Here is an 18,046-nt window from a genome sequence, read left to right as displayed (position 1 = left end):
CGTCTATTACCGCTCTGACCAGTGATGACACTATGTGTCTTGTAATAGAAGCAGAGTTGTCCTAGAGGCATAGTTCTCAAAGTGGCAGAGATGCTTTAGAGGCAGAGTCACCATAAGGACAGTATCGTTTAAGAGGCAAAGTCATCGTAGATGCAGATTTGTCATAAGGGCAGAGTAGTCATAGAGGCAGAGCCACCAGAAACCTCACAGAGGAAGAGTGTCACCAGGTAGATCAGAAAATTTAATGGTGGGAGCTGAACAGCTCTTAGTTTCTAGTTTAATCTTTTCATATTCTGAATATGCTTTCATATTAGCATTCATTGCCTATTAAATTTATATTTCATTTTTTCTTCTCTCTTTTACCTATATATTTAACTCTCAATTTCTTGAAGTTGCAACTGTTAGCCTGGAGAGAACTGCAAGATCTTTACATGCCTATGATAGGGAGGTTGGAGCCAGATGGTCTTTGGAGTTCTGTGCACCTCAAACCATTCTGTGGATCTATGATTCTATATTTCAAGGTTACTGAAACTGCATGCTCCATTCATCTTAATATATCTACTTTACCCTATGCTTTCCCTAAAAGCATGCTTCAGAATTTGTGCAAAATATGCATTTCCCTGGCAACATGAATGTATCTCATCCCTACTACTTAGCAATTTCATTTCCAGTTACATTTTTAAAATTAAGCAGAAATCTGTCACTGCATTTCAGAGGGAGTCAAAAGACCTTGTGTAGATGAGGCATACTCTACAATTACTTTCTCCAGACTTCAAGAGCTTTTTTGATCCTTAGGTTAACATTAGTTGCTCAGCTGCTTCTGCAAATGAAAATTGGTACATCTGTGTATTTATAGAAATTCGCAGTTTCGATTACCTAGTGACAAAACTAATGATCACACTACGGATACTGAGTCCTCATTTCATTTAGTCCTATCTCTAATTTGAAACATTAAAACTGCTTTTGATAGAGATATACACATGACATTTGGCAGCTAGTTCCTCAGTCAAAATTTAAAAATATACTTGATAACTACCACTCTCTCATATTGCATCCCTAGGTATTAAAATTGTCTCTGAGATCAGTTGATCTAATTAATTCCGGTAAAACTAACTCAGATCCCGAAAAAGTAACTGCAGCACCAAGTCAGGAAATCTGAGTTATTTTTCATTTCTCTTCCAATTTTAAGCTTGAAGAAAATAGCTCCGTTTGCCACTTCTGTGCAATACAGCATTTTAACACTATTCTTTAACAGCTCTCAATTACTGGAAAAGTTGCAATATGAGGCCATCAGGAGCTTTTTTGGGAAAACAAATGTTTGGTAATTTTTGTGCTGATGAATCTTTGGGCAGAAATACAATTTTCATCCTCCTTTGCTTAGGCCTGATGATATTGCATTTACTTACAGAACAATAGCATTACCCCAGGCTCTTTTCGGAAGGTACCACAAGGACTGGAGCACTTCTTCTGTGAAGACAGGCTGAGAGACTTAAGCTTGTTCAGCCTGGAGAAGCTCCAGGGAGACCTTAGAACAGCTTCCAGTGGCTAAAGAAAGAGAGGGGATTTGGACAAGGACCTGTAAGGACAGGACAAGAGGGAATTGCTTTAACCTGACAGAGGGGAGATTGAGATGAGATCTTAGGAAGACATTCTTCCCTGTGAGGGGAGTGAGGGCCTGGCACAGTTTTCCCAGAGAAGCTGTGGCTGCCCCATCCTTGGCAGTGTTCAAGGCCAGGTAGGACGGAGTTTGGAGCAACCTGGTCTAGTGGGAGGTGTCCCTGCCCATGGCAGGGAGTTGGAACTATCTGGTCTTTAATTTCCCTTCAAACCCAAACTGGTCTGTGATTCTGTGTGTAATGCTAGTTCCCGTCCCCATCTAATTATTGTAGATATTATGTTAAAAAAAAGATTTCATATTCTGCAGTATGTTTAGCCTCTTTGACTCAAAGATTAAAACTTCCTTCTGAATTAAGAAATACTAACTAAAATGCCTTATAGCCTCTTTTTTTTTAAAGACAAATATTTTTGATTTGTTAAATAATATCCTAGGATGAGTTAATAGCTTTGTCATATTTTCCAAATTCTTAAATAACAATTCTTATTTCTAGTCTCTCTTTTTGGCATCTCTTATTTTTTTAGCATTTCAGAACAACTCATAATGGAGCGTTTTAAAATTTCACATCTATTTCTCAGTGGTAGGTAATTTTGCTTTTGTTTTCAGCTTGTGAATGTGAAAAGTACAAGACAAGTTGCATTTGGGTCTTCTGAACTGCTGCTTTCCTGTTTGAGTTTCAAAATAGGAGGGGTTTTTTTGTTGGTTTTAGTGGAGGTTTTTTGTTTGCTTTTTTTTTTTTGACCTGGAGTTGCTGTTCCATGCTGCATTTGTTAATGTGCTGAATGTGGGGAACTTCCACATGACTACACTTTAAGCTCTTCCTCACAAAAATAGCCTTCCTTGTCTGTAAACCAGAACAATCACTCATATTTCTTTTTTTTTCTTTAAATCTGCTGCCAGCTAAAGGCACAAGTTTAGTCAGTTCTTATGCAGTTTCCTTACCCAACAAAGTGTTTTCAGCTGACGTTTGCCTTCCCTGAACTGCTTGTGCATACAAGCTTCTTAGTTATGCCTATAAAGACTTCCTATACAGTTGATATTTCCTTTATTTTTTCATGAGCCCTAGTAATTCAGAGAGCTTCTAATACAGCATCCTAACTTGATATTTGAAGGTGGCTTATAGGGATGCTGGGGGTAGACTCTTCGTTAGGGACTGTAGCGATAGGACAAGGCTTAACGGGTTAAAACTTAAACAGGAGAAGTTAAGATTGGATATACGGAAGAAGTTCTTTACTGTAATGGTGGTGAGGCACTGGAATGTGTTGCCCAGAGAAGCTGTGTATGCTCTTGGTGGTGTTCAAGGCCAGGTTGGACAGAGACTTCTGTGTCATGGTTTAGTGTGAGGTGTCCCTGCTTAAGGCAGGGTTGCCACTAGATGACTTAAAGATTCTTTCCAACCCTAACTGTTCTATCATTCTATGATATCATCTGAGGCTTTATTTCTCTGATAAAGCTGCCTGAAACAAAATCTGTTGGTTTTTCTTTTCCAGATAATAAAATATTACCTTTATACTGAATAGTGTTAATGGCAACTCTGAATTATGTAAAGCTAAACATATGATTAATTTCTACCTACCTTGAAAAAAATTTTGTGATTTCCTGACTGTAATGAAGTTCTTGAGAATTTTGCCACAACTTCAGTATGGCCAGGATTTAAATTTTAGAGAGTGAAAGTGTTTTCAACTTCTTCATGATCCTCCTGTATTTAGCATGTCATGTGTTCAAGATTCTTCAAAGTCATACATAACTTTTCTCCAAAATTACAGAAACGTTATAAAATCTCAGGTGCAAAAAATGTCAATAGTATGCCTGTAATGTCAGTTTTTACAGCATATCTGTTTGCTCAAACTTGTCATCTGCCTCAATGCCAGATTTGTTACGTTAACCCTAATCCCCTTTTATACAAAGATTCTTTCATTTGGCAAGAGAAATTAAAATCCATTGCTCTTACAGTAATCCAACTTGTAACACTCCAAAAAACAAAGGAAAAAGAAGATGTAAAGCACCATAAAGATATAAAAAGAGAAATGACAAAAAGGGTTTCAACTGTTAAATACAATCAAGAGCACCTATGTGATAATTCATTAACTCCATTGAGCAGGCAGATACAAAGTCCTGAAGAGGTAGGAGAATAAAAAGAGGATAGATGACTGAATGTACAGATTGGAAAATATAGGAAAACATTTTAAAAGTGCCTCATTTTCTTAATCAGACCTTTGAGTATCCTGTCTCCCTTTTCAAACTGCTGACTTGCTTCTATTTCTGTTTATACAATGCATTTGTGTAGTTCATTTTCAGTTATCTATCTTCATTATAAATACAAAAGTACATCGGAAAAATGTTCTCTCAAAAGTAAAGATTACAGTACTAATTCCGCAAAGTTATAATTAATAACTTCAGAATAACTATTAGAGAAGAGACCAGAAACAATTATGGAAAATTATTGTGGCTGCCCCATCCCTGGCACTGTTCAAGGCCAGGTTACATGGGGCTTGGAGCAATCTGGTCTAGTGGGAGGTGTCCCTGCCCATGGTAGGACGGTGGAACTTAATGAGCTTTAAGGTCCCTTCCAACCCAAGTCATTTTATGATCAGGTTATCCACGTATCTATATGTCCAGATATCTGCACTGGAACCACAGATTTTTTAAGTTAAGAACAGTCAGAACTGGAGTTGACCATGAAAATACCAGGAAGATCTCAAAACACTAAATGACTTAGTGATAAAATGGCAGATAAAATCCAGTGTGAATTGAATGCATGTGAAGAAAATAACTCCATTGATATATACACTGTGATGGCCCTGAGTAATGTACTGAAATTCAGTAAAGAGATTTTGCAGTCATGGATTGTCCTTTCAAAACGCCAATTAGTGTTTATTTGTAATCAAAAGAAAACAGTACGTTGAGACATTAAGAAAGACTTTGATAGAAAAAATGGAAATGGTGCTATATATAAATCCCTTGTACATGGCTAATTAAACCCAACTCAAGTTTAGTGCCTTTTATTGACCATTTTGAAAGGACTATTTAAAACTAGGAAAAACACAAGGAAAAGTTACATGGATACCCAAAGGAAGAGATTGATATTGACTCAGAGCAAAACCACGTACCAGGATTCTTCATTTTGGAAAATACATGAAGAAATACATGAATGATATGAAGAAGGTGAATAGACAATAGCTATTCAGATTCCATTTAGACAAAACCTAACAGAAGCCTCATTAAATTTAGCGGTATCTCATTTACAACAACGAAAGGAATTTTTTTTCTTTTTATAATCCACCACATAGCTACACAGTAGGACTGTTTGGTAAAACACGCTATTATGTAAAAAGAGTATACCAGTAAAAAAACCTTCACAAAACTAGTCAAATTCGTTGAGAAAAAATCCATTAACTCTTCCTTTATTATTTTGCAGATTACAGTCTTCAATAATCTCATCATCAGAAGAGTTCAATCTAGTTTTTTAGCCCAAAGGAAACAATAGTGTACACTGAAGTATTCCTTCTGTGTCACAAATCTGTCAAACAGTGTATACACTGCTTTGAAAAAACAATTTCATGCAAAAATTTAAAAAGTTTCTCTTTCAGAAAACAAATAAACGAAAGCAGTCTCATCAGAATAACTTGAAGTCCTACTTTCTGAAAGGACCTAAAACCCTTAAGAAACACTCATCTGCTGTTCATTCACACCAAAACGTTATGAATGGTAACTGTCCTGTCAGTTATCGATTTGGGACGATTAGTCTTACACGAATCCTTATTCATAACTTCACTAGTCCAACCCCAAGTATACATTATATATTATAGAAAAGTTCTGATCACACTATGGTGGGGATCTGTTACAGACCGCCTGATCAAGAGGAATCTGTGGATGAAGTGCTCTATGAGCACATAGGAACAGCCTCACGCTCACAGGCCCTTGTTCTCATGGGGAACTTCAACCACCCTGACATCTTTTGGCGTGGAGGTACAACCCGGCACAAGCAATCCAGGAGGTTCCTCAATTGTGTGGAAGACAACTTCTTTCTGCAAATAATAGAGGAGCCGACAAATAGAAGTGCCATGCTTGACCTCATGCTCACCAACAGGGAAAGGCTTCATGGACATGTGACGCTCCAGGGCAGCCTTGATTGCAGCGACCAAAAGATTGTCAAATTCGAGATCCTCGGGACAGTGAGAAGAACGTGCAGTGGTTAGCTTTAAGACAGTTAGTAGGTCCTGAATTCTTGGTGCGACACGCAGAGCAGACCCTGATACCCAAGACGGATCCCAAGTGTACTCTGTGGGAGTATTAGTGTGTATTATTAAGTGCCATTTTGCACGGATAGTATGGCAGTGTCCACTGTTTGAGTTTTGTTTTTATTTTTACGGTCAAGTGTTCTGGGTTCAAGAAGTACGAGTCATCTTTTCTCCTTAGTAGCTGATCCAGTGCCGTGTTTTTGACTTTTAGCCAGGGAACAGAGCTGAAAATACCGATGTTTTTATTTCCTGCTCAAATGTTTAGACTGACCAAGGACTTTGTAAATTTCATGCTCTGCCAGGGAGGAGGGGAAGGTGGGAGGAAGCAGGGACACAACACCTGACCCAAACTAGCCAAAGAGGTATTCCATACCACAGCAAGTCATGCCCAGGATGTAGAACTGAGAGTGGCCCAGAAGGGCTGGAACTCGGCCGAATGTGGGCGAGGTACCGGTCGGTGAGCGGTTGTATTCTCGTCCGTTGTTATTTCCTTTATCATTATTATTGCTGGTAGGAGTAGTAATTTGTGTTATGTCTTAGTTATTAAACAGTTCTTATCTTAACCCGTGGGAGTTGCATTCCTTCAATTCTTCTCCCCTTTCCTCCAGGAGCGGGGGGAAGAAAGGGTCAGAGTTAAGTAGATTGCGTGGGTCTATTTACGGCCTGGGGTTTAACCACGACAGCAAGAACACAGGATTTGAAGATAAGGTTTTGGGTGCATTTATACCACACTCACTCCGAAGGATATCATTTGGGGCCCAAAATATAGGGCCTGGTTTGTGGAAATAGTCACAAAATCATAATATACGTCAGGCTTATATTCTCATCAGGTTGCTGACTCACTTGGATACACAGTCAAAGCCATCCTGACTACCAGCCTACATTAAAGCTACTAATCTGTGACCCTGGGATCTCCCCGTTTTTCCCTTTGCCAGTCACAGGACAAAGGGACAATCTCAATTTGAACAAATAACTGCACAGAAGCATATTCACCTCCAAAGCAAGGAAACAAGTGTACCTCAGGCAACATGTGCAGACTGTTAAAATGATTCATTAGAATTCTTCTCATCTGTGCTAGTTCAGATTTTCAGCTACTAACCCACGTTAATAACTCTCTCATTCTTTAAGAGAGGCAGTAAACAAGAAATGGAATGCACCAGACATTTGAAAGCCGTCACTGCAAGAAGGTACTAGGCAGAGCAAGCATAATTTAAATTAACTTTTTGACATATACAAACTTGCTTTAATTAACTTTCAATTTGTCAAGATTGCAGCTAAAACACTCCTAAGGTCCAGCACTTTGGTGCAACTAATCCTCTTGATATTTCATATATGAGGAGCTTCAGGTGTAAAATGCATTATAGACAAATGAATTTCTTGCCCCCAGAAGAAAATCATAAAAAGGTTCAATAGTCATGAAAATGACAGGCAGTAAGGAACAAGAATGCAAATATATTTAGAGCTATGGCATGTCTGGAAGGACATAGGCATTGAGTTATGAGGCAGTCTGGAGACATCTCTTGGCTTACATCCTCCTCTCCAATAAACTCTCATCGTTAATTGCACCCTATAGACCACAAAGCCAGCAGAAATCGCAAGGCTTTTTAGAATTTAAGCTAAAGGAGTACAAGCTATTGAGTTAGAAGATATTTGAGCTGATTTGTTAAATGGGTTCAGTTTAGGAACTTTTTTAGTCCCTCATTTTACTGAGATTAAAACAACTTATTCAGCTTAAACAGCAAAATTCAGCAAATATTAACTCTTCTTGTATGATGAGAAACCATCAGGTGCTCATATACATTATCACTGTTTTCTCCTGTGCAACTTTGTTACTTTGAAAAAATACATTCCATAGAGACAACTAGGAAAATATGTATCTTACAGAGCTTTTTCTGATATTATTCCGAAATCTTTAGCGTCATCTATCACAGACTATTCTTGCAATACCATTTTTTTCACCACTTCCTTTAGTTTACAGAAACCCTTGAGATGCTATGTACATATGCATGATTATATTTATGTGATCCTTCGTATTTGCAATTCCTTGTGCATTCTTCCAGATCTATGTGCTGCGTCAATGACAAATGCTTATAGTTTCTTATGAAATCTAGATTTCAGAAGTTGCTTGCACATGGTTTAAGTCTAATATCATGCTGTAGTTAGGAAAAAAGGCCGCCTGATTTTTCAGCTGCAAAATGGCTTTGGAAGGTCAATGACGCCGAATTATTTCAGTAATTTCTTGGGAAGCTAACTTCTCCAAAGCCAAGTGGTGACATAGAAGCATAGCAATGCTCCCTTTTGCTCTGTGCCAGTCTTGAATATTAGTAAGTTCTAATGTAACTAATGTGCTAGGAATTAATTTTTATCAATTTGCATTAAAAATAAACAAAACAGGACAGCAGCATATTAAAGAATAGGATATAGTTTTTTGAATCGTCTGAGCAGATACTTTTATCTCAATATGTTTGACTCCAAAAAAACTCCGTCTTTAAGGTGACAAGATGTTGTAAAATTTTATTTTTCTTGAATAATTTGAATAAATGTAAGAAGGTTTATGAAAATCATCGTATGTTTGCGCAAGTTGTTTGAATTGTGCTTCCCTAAAAGAAATCTTCCTGTATCCTCCACCATGCTATACCTGCAGAAATCAATCAAGCTGAAGAGGTATAGTCTGAATAACATCCTCTGCAGAGCTTATGCTCTTCAACCACAATTCTTACTTCTCTAGGAAAATATTAGGCATACATCTTGTAATCATAGGTGTCTCTTAAAATTAGACTGTTTCTATACCACCATGGTTACTGTGAATTTCCATGTCTCACAGATTCCAGGCTAACCATGAACTCCGCTTGGTTCCTATTTCCTTTATTACTTTTACTTTTCTTTTTTTTGGGGGGGGTTGAGAAATAGAAAGGTGAAACATTCTACATTCAAAGGTATGAGCAGATGAATATTTTTGCCCCTTTCCAACTTCCTTTTGGGCACCTTTAGGTATTTTTTCTGGTATATTTCTCAATGTTATTTACTGAAAGTCTGTTTCACACTTGTATTTTGGTTTGGTTTGTGGGTTTTTTCGTTTGTTTTATTTTTTTTTCTCACAATGCTTTTAATTATTTACAGACAATAGCTGGTCTGAAAAATGTCACAGCATAGACTTGAGAGCTTTTTACTATTAAACATGTTACCTGCAGTGTAATGAAGGAAGAGAAAAGGCAGTTTTCCTTTGGTTAAATAAATCAGAATGAATAAATTATCTAATAAATAGAGCATTATTCAAACACAGAACTAATGCTGAGTTTACAAGTAAATTATTGAATTGTTATCAATCTATAAAAGTAATTTTAAGAACACAGCTTCTTCCAGAAAACCTGTTTAGAAGAATAGCTGAATGTGACATACTTAAAAATGGATCAGTAATGAAATGGAAAATCACAGCACAAGAATGGAGATTTTCTGGTAGACATGACATTATTTGGGAATAAAGTCTGAAAAAAAAGGCAATTTTAAATCCGATTCTGTAAACTGTGACACGAATTCAATACTCAGCTCACTTGATTCAGTTTGCCTCCATTAGAATCAAAGATATTAAACCAATTTGCATGACCTAAGCATTAAATCCAGAAGGCTGGAATCATGAAATCTCACTTCAAAGGCAATAGTGGGGAATTTTAGCTATAAATTCGCTTATATTTTCATATGTGAGAGTGTATTTAGATGTCCACTCTGATTAGTTTTTCTTTTGTAATCAAAGTGTGGCTGCTAATAAGGACAAGATAGCAAGATGAATACCATATTTTAAATATATTTTAATTCTTCCCAGTAGAAACAAACTCTCAGTAACTCAAATGCCTTTCTTTTGCCTATTTTCTTCAGATGTCAAATAGAAATAGCAGCAGAAATAGCATAGAAAATTATGTGATCTTTAAAATCTTCCAGCTTTCAGGTTTAAGTGTGATTTTGTAGAAACTATCTATGGGTGATAGAGGCCCTCCTAGATCTAAGAACATGCATATTTAGACTTCCTCAGCACTGGGGAAAGGATTTATTTTTCTGATAAGTTACTCGAGATTATACCTTTTTGATAAGGTACTAAAGAGACAGTGACATGTGGGTAAAGTGGACAAAGAATGCGTGTTCAAAATGGAAAATTTAGAATTGAATCTGCAGGAGAGTTAGTTTCACCATCATTCTAATGTGTAATTGGACACTAAAGTCCACAGTAATGTGGCTATCCCATGAAAAGACTGCAGAATATTAATATTGTTGAATTACAGCTGTTTTGAAATAGATTGAAAATCCATCTATTATAAACCCTAACTTTCACACTCATAGAAAATCAGAAAATAGTTACTGAAAAGTTTATAGCAATCCTTTTCTAAGTTTCCCTTCCAGATTTAGTTATCTGAATGTCATATCAATGTTTTGGCAAATATTAACCATGAGTGCCACTTCCGTTATAAGTAGACTACTAGATATGTGGTCTACTTTATTTTCAGCACTCAGTAATATTTTCAGGGATTGATAGTTATCTAACCTCTTCAGCAATGACTAGCCGGGCTTTTCCTTATTTATAAGACTTCTTACCACAGTATGTCTCAATAAGAAAATAATTAAGAATAAGTATTTTAAATAGCTCTGCTATGGCATATGCCTTATTAGATCTTCAGTGAGGATGGCAATGTATATAGAAATGCATTTTAAAATCTTAAATGTGTTAAGCTTTTGTTAGCGGGGACACTATAAGGGACTTATAGTAAGGAATTTCATCAGCTCTTCTAAGCATATTCAGTACAAGGCTGATTAGCTCGACTCTTTAAAGTAGACCATACAAATATTTTGCTTCAGTGAAGTATTGCATTTTCTGACAAAAAAAGTTTCGTAAAAGCTGCAACTTCACAAAATTCAGCAATATGAAGTGCAAGGTCCTACACATGGGTCAGGGCAATCCTAGGCAGAACTACAGGTTAAGTAGAGAAGTGATCCAGAACAGCTGTGCAGACATGGACTTGGGGTTGTTGGAATATGAGAAACTGAACATGAGCCGCCACAGCGTCTGCTTGCGGCCCAGAAAGCCGACTGTATCTTGGGCTGCATCAAAAGAAGTGTGACCAGCAAGTCGAAGGAGAGGATCCCTCACGCCTACTGTCCTCTCATGAGACCTCACTTCGAGTACTGATCAACTTGGACAGAGCTTAGGGCTACATGGTCTAGCGTGAGGTGTCCCTGCCCATGGCAGTGGGATTGAAACTAGATGATCTTAAGGTCTTTTCCAAACCAATGATTTTGTACTTATTGGAATGAAATACACACCAGAAGTGTCAGTTTCAAGTCAGAGCCATCTCTCACATTGCAGAGAGCACTGTGAGGATTAAGATTTTATTCTCCCAGGTATTGTTAAGGTGGTATATCTCAAGTATATCCTTAAGTCTCTTTTAGGGTGTTAAAATCTATTTGATTGTAGTAGTAATGCTACAGGAAAAGCAGGTATTGGAATACTTAATATATGTGGAAAATGGTGTCTTGGGTGACTGTTTTGGCTCATGCAAATATTTTTTGAGGAAATTTGCTTGATCTTTTATACGACTGCTAAATACAAATATATTTCCCATACTGAAATTTTTAAAGAGCATTAAGGGATACAAGTTTTTTTACCATCTTCTTCACAATATGGACTTAAGTCTGCCAAAAGCAGGAGCTCTGTATAGGCTAATTTAATTTCAAAGATGTTATTTCCTTATCACTACAATCCACTGTAAGCAAAATTAGAGTTATATATTTTAAAAGCAGAGTCAACCAAAATAGCTGTTATAATTTAGTTCAAATAGACACATAGATGTTCAGAAATATTTCTCTCTATTTAATCACAGTTCTTTACGTTAGCATTTGGCAAAACCTTTTCTTTTTAAGAAATATTCAAGATCAGGTTGGAGGAGGTTCTGAGCCTCCTGGTCTAGTGGAAGATGTCCTTGCTAATTACAGGAGAGTTGGGTGATTTGACCTTTAAAGGTCAAACCCAAACTATCCTATGATTCTATGAGTTCCGTTGAATTCCCCTTGCACCTTAAGTTCTCACAGTGACAAAAAGTCAAGAAGGAAAGCTGAAACATGAAAAGTAGGTTGTAGATACAGGAACCCAGACAATTGTGAGTAAGGGCAGACTTCAAGTGGAACCGTCCATTTCTCCTCATCATCCTTTTCTGGATGAGAGAAGCGGGAAGGGGGATTCTGTTTATCACTAGAGGTTATGGTGAATTTTAGAAGATGATTTCTTTGCAAGCCATCAAAAGCCAGTGGTATTCCTACGCTAGTTTATCCTGACTTTCAAAGAAATACTGGGCAAGAGCTAACACTGCCTTTCAAATTCTCAGATTATGTCTCTGACTGTAGCTTTAAATAAATTGCTCTGTCGATGGAGAGATGAGTGGGTTCTCCTGGGCCGTCCCAGTATAAAACACAGTTAAATAGAAAATGAAGACATGAAGTAGCTGTAAGACCTGACAAATTGATAGCTAAAATGGGATACTCAGAACAGTATATCATACAGTAAGAAAAATATAATTATTATATGAGTAATCACAAAAGGTCAACTCTATTACCTAGGAACAAGGAAGCAGGTGAGAACACTTTTAAAAGAATAAAAGAAATACCCTACTCTGAAAAGCAGTCTCCTTTTGTTCTTTCTGGTACAGAAACTTTGATATAAAATTAAGGTTGAGTATAGTCTGAGACACGGGCAGAAGTATTTACTAACCTAAATGACTTGCTGTATCTCTACCTGGGAATGTAGATATAGCTATAAAACAAGTGTCCTGCGTTCAGCAGCAGCAGTCACTTTTTCTCCTTCGTAGTAGCTGGTGCAGCGCTGTAACCACAGTGCTTGACTTTCGGCCTGGGAATGACACTGATAAAGCCGATGTTTTTAGTTGCTGGTCAGACTGTTTACCCTGACCAAGGACTTTGTGAGAATCATGATCTGCCACGGAAGAGGGGAAAGCGGGAGCAAGGGGAGACAAGACACCTGACCCAAGCTAGCCAAGGAGGTATTCCATACAAGAGCACATCATGCCCGGGAATGTAACTGGGAGTTTCCTAGAAGGGCACTCTTTCTCCTCTGCGGGCTTGTTTTCAGCGGGTGGTATCTTTTTGTTTTCCCTTGTTATTCTTATTTCTCTTATAATTATTATTATTGGTGGTAGCAGTAGTGAATTGTGTTATACCTTAGTTACTGGACTGTTTTTATCTCAACCCGCGGGACATACGTTCTTTCAATTCTCCTCCCCATCCCAACGGGGGTTGCAGGGAGAGCAGAAACTGCGTGGCTGACTGGCTTAAAGCACGACAATAAGCTAGAAAAAATTCCAGCTATCAAAAAAATCTGAAATTAGTTTTATCCATATTAGTGGTGGTGCAGGAAGAATACAATAATTCCAAAAAAGGAATACAAGGAATGCAGAGTGCGACTTACGAAAGTATAGGGAACCATGTCTTCTTTTGTGTTAAATCAAATAGCCCTGTTTACGAGTGGTTAGATTTACTTTACTGAGTTCTACATTGTGGCAGGCAGTGGACCTTTGAACTCTCTTTCCCTTTTCTGATACATCCAGAAACTTGTAAGGTGGTAAATTTCTCACTGGAATACACAGACTATCATTTCTCTGTTAGCCTTCAGAGACAGAGCAGAAATGATCTAATGATAATGTGTTTAGGAAAGGATATAAAAGAGTTTAAATTTAGAATCCAAGGTTAATGTCCAACAAACTGATAAAATAAATTGACTCTCCTTGAAAAGTAATTCACTTAAAGGGTTTTAAGCCCTCAATCCCGCCAATATCTGCCTTATTCAAAGCTGAAAAACTGTTGGAAGCATTCAGTTCATTTAATACAATAAACACTAGTCCTTCACTGATTTACAGAGAATAATTTAAAACAGCTGATTTTTTGGTATTCTAGTCAAAAAGAAACAGCACTCATAGTAGATTCACTCCTAAATGGTTCAAAAGCTTTGTAAAGAGCGAAAAGGTGCAACAGCTTACCTGAAAGCCATTTAAATCTTTATTTTTTCATTTCCATCTTTCCCTGAACCCAGTACAAAACAATGCTGAAATTTACTTTTTATCTGGACCGTTAAGTCCTTCTTTGCCTGTTTTTAGGTTTTGTCTTTACTCAGCATCACTTATCCTTTCTATTTGCTTGTCCACTTTCTGCGAGCCTGATCACAAAAACTTCAACTCAATGAATATAAAAATATTAATTTGTCTATTTAGGGTACCTATTCTAGGCAGCTAAGATTAAAAAGTTGATTTAATCTCTTTCTTTTGAGGGGAGATTTAAGTATCAGTTAGTTGTTTTCTAGAATTAAAAAAAGCCGTCTTCTACATGCTGCACAAGAAGCTATACCAGTAGACCTGGACGAGAGCCTGAACATTTGGACTCTTATCAACCACAAACCTTGGAAGAAGTGAAAGAGACAAGTTGGGAAGAACCGGAGAAAGAACATCGGGTGGAACCGAAAAGAGAAATCAAGATAATTTCTGAGGACTGTAAATTTGGAAACAGGAGGATGCTTAAGACATGATAAAGAATGTGTAGTCAAGGGGAAGTGAAAGTTTCGATAAAATGAGTAGTGATGGCAAAAAACTATGTTTAGAAATAATTGGTCAAGCAAAAGTGCGTGGACAGTAAAGTGATTGGCTGAGAAAGCGCGTGATCAATAAGATTGTTTCACGATTGAACCAAAGTTAGTTAGATAGTACCAAAGTTAGTTAGATAGTACCAAAGGAACTAACCACTACTAACCGCTAGGCAGAATACTATAAAAGCCTGTCAGCTCACTCAATAAGGGATATTGTTTGTAGCCAGAAACGGAGTCTGTGCCTTAGTTGCCACAGGATCGGGCCTGGCAGGGTGTGCCATCCCATATAAAGTCCCATATAATTGCCCATGTACAGTAGGTATCTTAGGCATGTTTATCCCTAATAGCACTATGGTAATATACAAAAGAGGATTGTGATCTTAAAGGTCAAAGCATGCTTTTCATTTGAGCTATGATGACAAAGTAAATTTTTGGAACCTGGGTGAAATAATAGCTGCCTCATTTTTAGCTCCCAAAGTAGCTAGAGCTCAAGCTTTAGCAACATTAAATAAACTAGGTTGTTGACTTGCGAAACAGACAAATGCTACTATGCTTGCACTAAGTGGACTATTGAATAATGTTGATATTATTCGTCGTGCCACCTTACAGAATAGAGCAGAAATCGATTTTTTGTTGCTAGCACAAGGACATGGTTGGGCAGAGTTTGAAGGGATGTGCTGTATGAATTTGTCAGATCATTCCGAATCAATCTATAAAAGTATAAAACAATTGAGAGAAGACGTCAAGCACCTAATGAAGGATGATGGTTTGGACTGGTTGACAAAACTCTTTAAAGGATGGAGAATTTCTGGATGGCTTAAAGATTTGCTTATGTAAGGTGCAACGATATTATGTGCGGTAGTCTTATTTGTATTAATAGCAAGTTGTATGCTGCGATTGTGATATCAATGCTTAAGAAAAGTGTAGCGTCCCTTTGGCATGCTCAAAAAGGAGAAAGGGGGAATTGTGTAGACATGGTTAGCAAGTAAAGGTCATGTTCCCATGTCTTAACTTAATTAAGCACAGATTCTGTGAAAGTGAGAAAAAACACCAGTTGTGTACAGTTACCAGCAGTGGAAAAACCCTGGAAGTTAACCAATAGAGATAGAAGACCAGCCGGCCAACCTTGTAGCTAAAAATTGTCTGTGAACTAGGAGCAGAGACCTTGAGGGGAGGATGTGTATATGAGCAGGGGAAAATCACCGAAATGCACCTGGAATGTACCCAATGCTGTATATGCCAACCAATCACTACGGGAAGCTGTGTGTACGTGGCAGTTTGACACTATATATACCCATTATGTGAGCACAATAAACGGATCACTTTTATCAATCATATTGATTGTGCATGTGTTCCCTCCTTGCGAGACGACATATTGGCGCCTGAACAGCTACCAACAGAGGAACCCGGGTACCCGTAGTGGCTGGGAGAATTGCGCACGGAGCGGGAAATCACCGGAGAAGCAGCATCCGGAGGGCTGAAAGAAGAAAAAATGCTCGGTTTTGCTGGTCGAAGATTCCAGGCAGAGAAAGGGCAGTGAAAGAGGAAAAAAGAGGCCAATCCTGAAAGAGAAGAGGAGCCTAAGAAAAAAGAGGCCAATTCTGAAAGAGAAGAGGAGCCTATGATAAAGAAAAAAAGAGAATCGGACTACTAAGTAGTCCTAAGGTAAAGCCCGGAGAAGAGACAGAGGTCAATCCTGAAAGAGAAGAGGAGCCTCTGAGCCTGGAGGACGAAGAGGAGCCTCCGCCGCCTGCTGAGTTGGCCTGCTTGCTGGTGAGCTGCATTGGTACCAAAACTTATAAAAGAGAGAGTAGTGAATAATGGAGAGACAAGCGGCCTTTGATTTATTTAAGTGCTTCTTAGAGAAGCGGGATCTAGGAAAAGGGCTTACTGCCCTCTTTGATTATGGAAGGAGACGTGGGGTGCTATCGAGAAAGTTATCTCCAGGAGAGGAGCTGCTGGAGCGGCTGCGGGACACCGAGGCGCTGCGAGTGGAGGATCCGCTGGTGCAGACCTTTGCACGGGAGCTGTGGAAGAAGGTGACACGGGAGGCGCGGCCGGAGCCCCAGGGCCGCGCGGCTGAGCGGGCAGCGCTGGAGCTGCAGCGCGACTGTCAGAAACCGCGGCCACGGCAACAGCAACAACGGCAGCCGCAGGAAACCGCGAAGTGCTGTGTTGTGATTCCTGGCAACACTCCCCCTTTGTGCGACAGGGCAGGGGACTGGGGGTTCCCCACAACGAGCGACAACAACCCTCAAAGACTACCCTGGGATTTAGTCCTGATAGTCTCTTAATTTGTTATTTAGCGAAAATGTTTCTTTAAGTTATGCTGGCATAAACTTGTCAAAAAAAAAATCAACATTTTTTTTCAGTATCTTCATCTGGGTTTTTTTTTGTTTGGTATTTACCTTTTGTGATAACAGTTGTGTAAAGCAGTAACAAAATATTAACAGATACAGTTTTCCATTAATAAGGCGCTGTGAGTAGGAGCAGGCAGTAATTCAAAGAGGATGTATTTCGTGCCTGGGAATTACAGTTTCATTGCTCCTGTGAAATGGAACAACGTTAATCCATTCCTTGACAACAATCACAGCAAGAAAAAGAAATGGTACAATAAACAAGCAACCTATTGTTCTTACAGGGCAAAGAATGTCTTTTTTGACAGATGGTGTAGAGAGATGATTCAGCATTCATGTACTTTACAAAATATTTGAGGAAAAAAGAAGCAAAATCAAAGAACATGCATATTAAAATATATTAGTTATTCTAAAATAAATTAAAAAAAAATATATTAGTTATTCTAAAATATATTAGTTATTCTATGACTGTACTCATTCTACATGATTGTAGTAGCTTGAGGTCAGCAAAGAATTGTTCGGATGTTTTGCTGTAAAATCTCTGATTACATACATTGTAGTCTATCAAAAATTAAATATATTATTGTAGCCAGATCTAGCTATATTCGTTTTTCCTTTCAACATGTCAATAAAAAATTAGGGCTAAGAAATGGGAAAGGGTGAAATAGTGATTCTATTCCAATCTGTGCTTCGTCCTTCTGGGTTATCCTGCTCAGTCTTTGCATGTTTGATGCAGCAGATGGTTGATATATCTAACCAGTCTAATGCAGAATGCCTTTAAACTGCCCTCAAAACCAGATTTAAAGTCCTTACCAGCAACAAATATGGATGTAGAGGCCAAAGCACTTAGACTAATGCAGGATGCACTTTATCCCCCATAGGTAACATCTCCATAAACTGATTGTCATTGTGCCATGTCCTGATTTCTTGAAGCATCAGAGGAAAGCAGGCAGACAAAAAGAAGTCAGGGATGTAGAGAGGGCTGATAAAATCCGTTTTCTACATAGCTGTGCAACTGAACTACAAATACACATAAAAACAAAACACAGATATATAATAAAATAAATAAAATAAAATAAAATAAAATAAAAATAAAATAAAATAAAATAAAATAAATAAAATTGAAATACTGGAATAGTATATTTCATATACAACTTGTATGGATAGTACTGATAAGACAAGGGGTAACGGGTTAAAACTT

This window comes from Psittacula echo, assembly GCF_963264785.1.
Source record: "Psittacula echo genome assembly, chromosome: 5".
NCBI classification, from domain to species: domain Eukaryota; kingdom Metazoa; phylum Chordata; class Aves; order Psittaciformes; family Psittacidae; genus Psittacula; species Psittacula echo.
This window is presented reverse-complemented; position numbering follows the sequence as displayed.